The sequence below is a fragment of the Adiantum capillus-veneris genome, chromosome 13, assembly GCF_014529385.1.
Source record: "Adiantum capillus-veneris isolate H3 chromosome 13, ASM1452938v2, whole genome shotgun sequence".
NCBI classification, from domain to species: domain Eukaryota; kingdom Viridiplantae; phylum Streptophyta; class Polypodiopsida; order Polypodiales; family Pteridaceae; genus Adiantum; species Adiantum capillus-veneris.
In genome coordinates this window covers 92982100-92991292 of record NC_140943.1, presented here as the reverse complement: position 1 = coordinate 92991292, position 9193 = coordinate 92982100, and positions in this window count along the sequence as shown.

Genomic DNA, 9193 nt, shown 5'->3' with positions numbered 1-9193 from the left:
TTGTGATCAACAATTTGGAGAATTTATGTGCATTTGGGTTGGATTTCTATCTTTTTGCATTCCTTGTGTCCCCTCCCTTTGCACTAGTCGTGAAAGAAGATATGTGGAGAATCTTTATGCACTCAGATTAGGATTCTATCTTTTTGAAAACAAATTAAATCCGACTTCCAACTACATTAGACCTTTGTTTTCCCACACGAATCCACCTCCCTTACTTTGGATATGCTATAAACCCTTCATTTTTACATCTCTAGGTGCATTGAAAGAATCCTAATTTTTTGGCTTTCTAAAACAAGCCTTGGTGAGGAATGGAGTCAGGCATACATTTGACTTTTGCATTTGAGCACTTTTTTCTTTTAGTTTCTAAATGGCTCCCTTTAGGAGCTTCATATTGAACAACGAGGGAGATTGGATGATAAGGTTGTCAAATGCATCTTTGTTGATTATAGTGTTGAAAGCAAGGATTATAGGTTATACCATCCACAATCAAACGTATCTTTGACTTCTCAAGATCTTCTTTTTGTGAAAGATGTAGTTAAACCCTTGTTGTCATATGCTAAAGAGATAGGTGTAAGCTCACATGACATTTTTGATACCTTGTTGACTCTTTTCAAAGGTGGGAGTACAAGTGTAAGCCCAAATGAGGGAAATATTTAACTTCTGTAGGTTTCAAGTGACGTCACAGATCCACCTATTTTTTATGTAGATATAAATGATGACTTCATGAGGATAGGGTTGGAAATGAGGAAGCTAGAGGTATTCCAAAATGGTTGGTGCATACTTTGCGTGATAATAATTTGGATGTACTTTTGTCTTGTTCGGATTCTCATCATGCTTCTTATGGATGCACTTTTGTCTTGTTCAGATTCTCATCATGCTGCTTATGCATTAGATTGTAATGCTTTGGTTGTGTCAAGTATGTGTGATGAGGAGGAACCACTTACTTTTGATGAAGCACAATTTTTTATAAAAATGACTGATTGTTATGTATAATGAACATGATGCACTTTAAGAGAAAGTTGATGGTGACAAGGAAGCTGGCGTTGACAAGGCTAATGGAAACAAGTGTGCTGGTGTGAAGGAGAAGGTTGATGGTGGTGACAACTTTGTTGGTGCCAAGGAGAAGGCTGCCAGGGACAAGTTAGTTTCGTGTTGAGGAGAAGGTTGTTGAAGAGAAGGCCGGTGGTGCATGTAAGGCAAAGTCTGGTAGGAAGGGGGGTGTTAAAGTAAAGAAGGGGGGTGCTCTTGTGGAAGAGGCTAGTGATGAAGCTGTTGATGTGGAATGTATAATTGAGAGCGAAAGTGTTGGTGACAAGTTAGTTGCTAATGAGGGTGCTGATGTGGAAGGTATAGCTAAGAGTGGAAGTCCTCGTGACAAGTTAGCTATTGATGAGGAGAAGGTTGTTGAAGAGAAGGACAATGGTGCACATAAATCAAAGGTTGGTAGGAAGGGGGATGTTAAAGTCAAGAAGGGGGGTGCTCTTGTGGAGAGGCTCGTAATGAGGGTGTTGATGTAGAAGGTACACTTGAGAGTGGAGTTGGGTAGAGTTGCGGGTGATGCATCGAGTGGGGTAGAGAAAGACGCAGGTGATTGCATTGACTTAGCCACTTTGTCAGAACTTTTTTGTGTCAAAGGAAAGAATCGCCTCATTTGTCATGATCAAAAGTTGTGTGCCTACAAGACTTAGCTACCATGCAACATTTTGTACTTTGTAGTCTGTTTTTTCATGAATCAAAAGCACTTTTGCTTGGTTATATGTGATGTTCTGTTTGTATTCTCTTGCATATAAGGTTGACCTAAATGATTCTATGGTTATTGTACAACATGTATGCTAGTGTGTTCTATTAGGTTGACAATTTGTGTCGTACATAATCTACCAAATTGGGTATTGTACACCTATTATGATTAGCATCTCTTACTCACGTGGCTGAGTTGACATGACTATCACTATACTCTCTCCTTTGTCTCATTTGGCCTTTGGGTGTTGTAGCAAGGGAGGCATGGTGACGTAATGAGAAATGTCTTGACACAACGCTACCCATAGATAGGAAAGCTTCCTGCGATCAACTCATAATACTTGACATCAATGGTGTTCTACTAAAGAATTTTGACATATGCCCAAAAGAACTTTTGAAGCTGCCATTCCTTGATGGGGTTGGACACCAAGGTGTGCACGTGATGGATTGGATGTACTATATTGTGAGGCCCGATATAGAGGAGTTCATTCTAAAGATAATAGAAAAGGCTTCTATCATGCTCTGATTGTGTTGCAAAAGGAAAAATATCATGAATATTATGAATGCATGCTTTTCTAAACCAATGAAGATGAGGGGACTTTTTTAAGGTATTGTTACCTATTAATAAGTCCTCATATATATCTCTGTATTGTTAGTTGAACTTTGAAGTTTCATTTACAGAAATCTTTAGTTAGGATGAGTGCAAGGTCTGGGCCAAAAGCCTTCAGCGGGTTCCATATGTTGCACGTGAGTTCGATGACAAGCCCATGTTCCTAAAACATCAAAAGAGGGTGTGGGAGAGGCACCCATAGTTTTATCCTACCACTACAATTCTAGCAAACGATTCTAGATATAAGTCTTTGAAGATTGACTAGATGTCATGGCTTTGCATTTGCTCCTACAAGACAACCTATGATGACCAGGATCGCTCGCTCTACCTGATGGATGTCATTTATCCATGGTTGAGTGGATGGATAGATGACATGTTCCGAACCATGTATGCCCATAGGAACCCCTTGTTTGATGTGGAGGATGACCTTTCATCCATTGTAACTGATCTTTTCATAAAAATAGAGGGATAATCCTATTGCTTTAACCTCCCCTCTCCCCCCCTGCCCCCCAATTTTCCACCTCTAAGCATTAGGAAAAGTTTGGACTAAAAAATGGGTCTTGTAAGAATTGTTGATGTGGCATAGCTTTCAAAAAGTGGGGATCGGTATTTTTTTTGCAAATAAGTCGGAGGTTGGATATTTAGAATCTACTCTTCAAATGCTATCTATTGATATATAGCATGCATGTATCAGACATTGCCTTCATGTAGATTTAGAAAAAGGTGATTTTAGATTACCGTAACGGTAACAAAACCTAGTTGATTGAAAAAAAAAATGGCATAACTTTCATAGAAGTCATCCAAACTTATCGGACCTTGGCTCTTTAGAATCCATTTTTTAAGAACTTTCCAATGATAGGTCATATCATGGGGTTCTAAGCAATATTTAGAGGGGTCTACCGGGTTGCTTTCTTTTGTACAACTTTGATGATGTGGCACTCTTAAAAGGCCCAAAAATGAGTTCAGAATTTTCCTAATGAATCTCATTGTCACTTATCCTTCTGTGCTTTGGTTGTTTGATACATTCTTTTTGTGCATTTTAGAAGGTATAAGTCCTTATTTTGCTACCTTGACTACAAAGTTGTCTCCTATGGAGAACATTTTTCACAACACTTTAGGGTCTCCTTCATACATGGCCACATTGTGATCACGACTTGCGGGAATGCCAGATATTTTAGTGTTTCCATCCTCATACTCATCCTTTGAGACAATATCTGCTTTCATCATCTTTGCCAATGGAAAAATGGAAACATATTTATGTATAGTTGAGGAGGTGCAAGAACACAGCACATGGGTTACTCATAGAACATCCATCAACACAACGGAAGGAATGAGAGCCTGTAATGTGTTGACAGTCCCACAATAGCCTACGCTACATTGCCAAAAATGTCAAGTTAATAAAGCGCAGAGCGCATGAAGGAAAGAGTTCTTTCGCATCCATTAAAGATTCCTAATCGTAGATGGGAAAGTATCTCTATGGATTTCATTGTGGGTTTACCACCTGCACGAGGTAATGATTTGGTATGGGTGGTTGTAGACCGGTTGACTAAACTATGCAAGTTTCTTTCAACCAAATCAACAATCAAGACTCTAGAGTTAGCTAAGTAATCCGTGGACAATCTGTACAAGTTGTATGGATTGCCAAAGTAACATTGTGAGTGATCGTGATCCAAAGTTTAACAGTCATTTCTGGAGGGTTGTGTTTAAAACGATTGGGTACACAACTCAACCAAAGTACAATAGATCATTCTAAAATTGATGGTCAGACTAAAAGAGTCAATCAAGTGCTAGAGGATATGCTATGAGCACGCGTTAGCAAAAAGCAATCAGATTGGGAATATTATCTACCTATTCTTAAGTTTACTTACAATAGTGCTAACCATGTAACGATTGGATTTATTCCTTTCATACTAATGCACGTTTTTCAACCTAAGTCACCAGTTACGAAGGGGTTGGCAGCTGAAAAGCTCTAATAGGTCAAGGATTTCATCCAAGACCATATCGATATGCTAAAACTAGGTCGTCAAAATGTTTGACAAGTGCACGATTGGTATAAGTACACTAATGAGAATCGTTGGCAAGTTAGCTTCACAAAAGGTGAACATGTATTTTTGTGTGTTCCAGAGAATTCAGAAAGTCTAAAACTCGGCTAACACCTAAGTTATCTCCAAAATATTGTGCACCTTTCAAGATAGTCAAGTGAGTTGGTGACCGAGCCTACAAACTCTCGTTACCTGCACACTCTTGCATTCATCCGGTATTTCACGTAATTCATTTATGTAAATGTCATTGACCAATAGATTCTGGTTGATTTTCTTGAATCTCCTACCAAACCACATGAACTTGAGAAAATCTTAGAATATTATGATTTACACACACATCATCATGTATGTTGACATGCTTTAGTCAAGTGGAAAGATTGACCTGAAGAAGGTAGGGCGAAAACACTTCTCCAAGGGAGTAATTTCATCAATCCAAGGGCAACCCTAGGGGGTCACAGACCTGGACCAAAGCCTGTCGACTGCTAAGCTGGGCAGGGAACCCTAGAAGGGCAAGGCCTATATAAAGGACGATGGGGAGGAGGGTCTTTTAAAGTAGTTCCAACGGCCCTTCCAAATGTCTACTAATCTAATCCAAGTTTACGTAACTCAATCCCACTTAGAGTTTTTACAAGTAGATAACTCAATCCCTATTTATATTTAAATTAGTATCATCAGCAAAGAATGTTGATCACCAACTTTCATGAATAAAATATTCTTTTGTTCAAAAAGCATTCATGAATGTGTGCATGATCCATGACTAACCTGACTGGTATCAGTCTTCTGGCTATCCCTACAACCTTAGTTTTTGATACTAGATGAAAGATTGTTACCATATACATGTGGTAGTGATGTGTGTGAACACACTAGGACCGCCCGGGCATTTTTTCCCTCTTAGGAGGTTTTTCCCCCTGTGCATTGTATATATGCCCATCACTCTAGGGCTATCAATTTCTCCATTGCACACTAAGTAATACACTCTCTATTGTGTGCCTTGAGCTTCCTTCGTCTTCTCCAAGATGTGTGCGTTTCTCTGCAACCATAATTCCAACAATTGGTATCAGAGCAAGTTGCGTCCTCCCAGGCTCAATCGCCAGAATCTCCAGCACACGCCTGCTCACTTTCTTCGATTTCTGTGAGCTTTGGCGAGCTTTGCACACTAAGTAATACACTCTCTATTGTGTGCCTTGAGCTTCCTTCATCTTCTCCAAGATGTGTGAGTTTCTCTGCAACCATAATTCCAACAATTGGCAAGCTCAATCGCTAGAATCTCCAACACACGCCTGCTCACTTTCTTCGATTTCTGTGAGCTTTGGCGAGCGTTCGCAAGTCGACAAAAATTTTGGGTGTGCTCGAAGAGCTCAGTCTGCTCAGATTTTTGATTCGGGCTCAATTCGGCCTCCGTCTCCACTACTGGCACTACTGCACGTGCTATTTTGTCATTTTGTGCAGAATTTTTGTCAGTGTCATTTTTTGCATAACAGGTGCCTTACAGTCTTCTACGGTTTGTGCTATATACCACGTATTGTTTCCGCTTTGTTTCTCCTCTTTTCGGGAAGCTTTCACATCAATGCAACATTTACCATGGCTGGCAATAACACAGATGTGTTCAAGATGTTTGCTGCTGAGGACAGGTTGGATGGGCGTCTGGAACATTGTGTAGGGCATTGATGTATGTTCTGGTTCTGAGGATGTAGGCGATGTTGAGGATGTTGCAGGTCTTGCTGCAAGGATTGCAGCTGTTAGAGTTGTTTTGCCTACATCAGAACAAGCTCGTTGGGATGTTAAGGATGCGTAGGCTCATGCATTGATTGCGTTGTCTGTGAAGTGCACCATTGTTCCTCACATCCGTTCAACAAAATGTGCAAAACAGGCTTGGGATATTCTAGCAGGTCTTTATGCAAGCCGCAATGAGGCTAAAATTGCTATGCTGCGTAAAGAGCTGGAGTCGAAGATTATGCATGAGGAAGATGATATGGAAACTTTCCTTGCTGGTATCAAGGATATCAATGAGCAACTTATTTCTGCAGGTGAAGTGATTTCACACAGTTCCCTTGTGCAGACTGTTCTTGATGCCTTACCAGATTCTTACCAGACTTTTGCTAGTACTTGGAGACTTATGACCCAAGGAAATCCAGAAGTTGTCAAGTTTGATGCATTATGCACATTGCTGTTGCAAGAGTCACTTTCCAGAAAAAAGAGGACTAGCCAGCGTGCAGTTGAACAGGCTTTTATTGCTTCTCAAAGAACGGGTGGTAACAACAATGCAGCCACTTCTTACGGTTCTGCTGCGAGTGGAAAAAATTCTGTTCCTAATGCTTCTGCTGGTAGCAATTCTTCTGGAAATTCTGGTGATAAGGGCAAAAAGAAGACGTGTTGCCATTATTGTAAAGCCAATGATCACCTGATCAAGTCGTGTCCTAAGTTGAAGGCCAAAGAGGCTAAGAAGAAAGACGGTGGTTCCACTGCAAATGCTGGTTCCACTACAAATGCAACCATTGTTGAGTCTTCTGTGAAAGGAGACTGTGTTGCTGATGTTGATGCAGAATGGGCCTTTAGCGCAAAGTGCACTTACAATCCTGCTGTCCATGATGCATGTATGTTAGTTGCTACAGATTCACATGTGTGGTATTCCGATAGTGGTGCTACAAAGCACATTGCCTCACATCGTGAATTGTTCACCTCTCTCGAGTCTGTCCCTCATGGGAATTCAGTCACTTGTGCCAACAATGCCTCTTATCCGGTTCAGGGAGTTGGAAAGATTGTTCTTATTGCTGCAAATGGCAGTTCTTTCACACTTGTTGATGCACTTTATGTACCTGGGATCAAGAAGAATCTCTTCTCTGTATCCGCACTTGCTAGACTTGGACTTGTAGTCAAATTTGTGGATGACAGATGTATAGTTCATGATCTCAGTTTTGGTGATGAAATTGTTGCATATGGGCTTTTGTGCCATGGGCTATATAAGCTCACTTTTTATGACAAGTGTGGACAAAATTTTGCAAATGCTGTTGCAGATTCAATGGCTATTTCAAATGCAAAACTTTGGCATGCACGTTTTGGTCATCTGAATTTTGCCAGTTTGCTGCGTTTGCAAAAATCTGATATGGTTGCTTCTTTGCCGCCACTTGAAGCACCTGTCAAACATGTTTGTGAAGGTTGTATTTTGGGTAAGATGCAGCGTTCTAAATTTCCAAAGGATGGTTCAATTCGGGCCACATGCAGGTGGCAGCTTGTGCATAGTGATGTTTGTGGGCCCATGCAAACTCCGTCCTTGGGCAATTACCTGTACTTCGTGACTTTCATTGATGATTACTCCAAGCATGCATGGGTATTTCCGCTTAAAGCGAAGTCCGAAGTTTTTATGTGCTTCAAACAATTTCTGGCTATGCCTGAAAATGTCTCGAAATGTACTATGGGCACCCTCCGTTCCGATCGAGGGGAGAAGTATATGTCTCATGAATTTAATGCATTTCTGGCTAGTCGTGGGATAAAGATTGTTCTTATTGCTGCAAATGGCAGTTCTTTCACATTTGTTGATGCACTTTATGTACCTGGGATTAAGAAGAATGTATCTGCCCTTGCTAGACTTAAACTTGTAGTCGAATTTGTGGATGACAGATGTACAATTCATGATCTCAGTTTTGGTGATGAAATTGTTGCATCTGGCCTTTTGTGCCGTGGGATGTATAAGTTGACTTTTTATGACAAGTGTGGACAAAATTTTGCAAATGCAGTTGCACATTCAAGGGCTATTTCATATGCAAAACTTTGGCATGTACGTTTTGATCATCTGTATTTTGCCAGTTTGCTGCATTTGTGAAAATCTGATATCAGCTTGTGCATAGTGATGTTTGTGGGCCCATGCAAACTATATATGATGCACTTATAGAAAATGACACATGGACTTTATGTGATTTGCCTCCTAGAAGAAAGGCCATTGGTACGAAGTGGGTTTACAAGTTGAAATGCAAGCCGGATGGTGAGATCGATCGCCATAAGGCTCGACTTTTTGCAAAGGGTGATGCACAACAAAAAGGCATAGATTATGAAGAGACTTTGCATCTATGGCCCTTTCCAAATCTTGAGTCCAATCAATGAGATGGCTTATCAACTCAAGTTGCCCAACCATTGGCTCATACACAATGCTTTTCATGTGAGCTTACTTAAGCCCTACAAAGGAGATCCACCAAGTGAACCAATTATTGAAGACCCTCCCAAAATCGAAGACCAAGAAGAGGTGCTACAACCCAAAGCTATCCTTCGGCATAAACGCAAGGTGCTACGACATGGTAAGATTATTTGACAGTATCTTATTAAGTTCAAAATTTATCCTTTTGAAGATGCTAGATGGATGAAAGGAATACAACTTAAGGATAGTATGAACCTTGTCAATGCTTACAATGCTACATTAGAGTAAGCAAATGTACAAATTTCTTTTGAATGACCAATGGTTTTGTCTTATAAGACTAGTTCTCTTTTTATTCTGCACAAAGTTAAATAGTATGCATGCTTAGATTCATGTTCATGATGACGACGTCTCTCAAACACCAAGTAGAATTTGTCACTCTACTTTGGGAGAATAAAATGGACTAAAGAGCAGACATGCTTGCGGCAGCTATGTCTCCCAAGCACCAAATGGATTAGTCATCCATCTTGGGAAGATGTCATAGGATAAAAAGGGATCCTCTACCTGCTAAGTAAGATTGACTAATGACTAAGGCTTTATCTCTTCTAGCTCATAGTCGAGGATGACTATGATTTCAAGAGAGAGGTAATTTCATAGGATAGGTCGAAGAAAAATTCA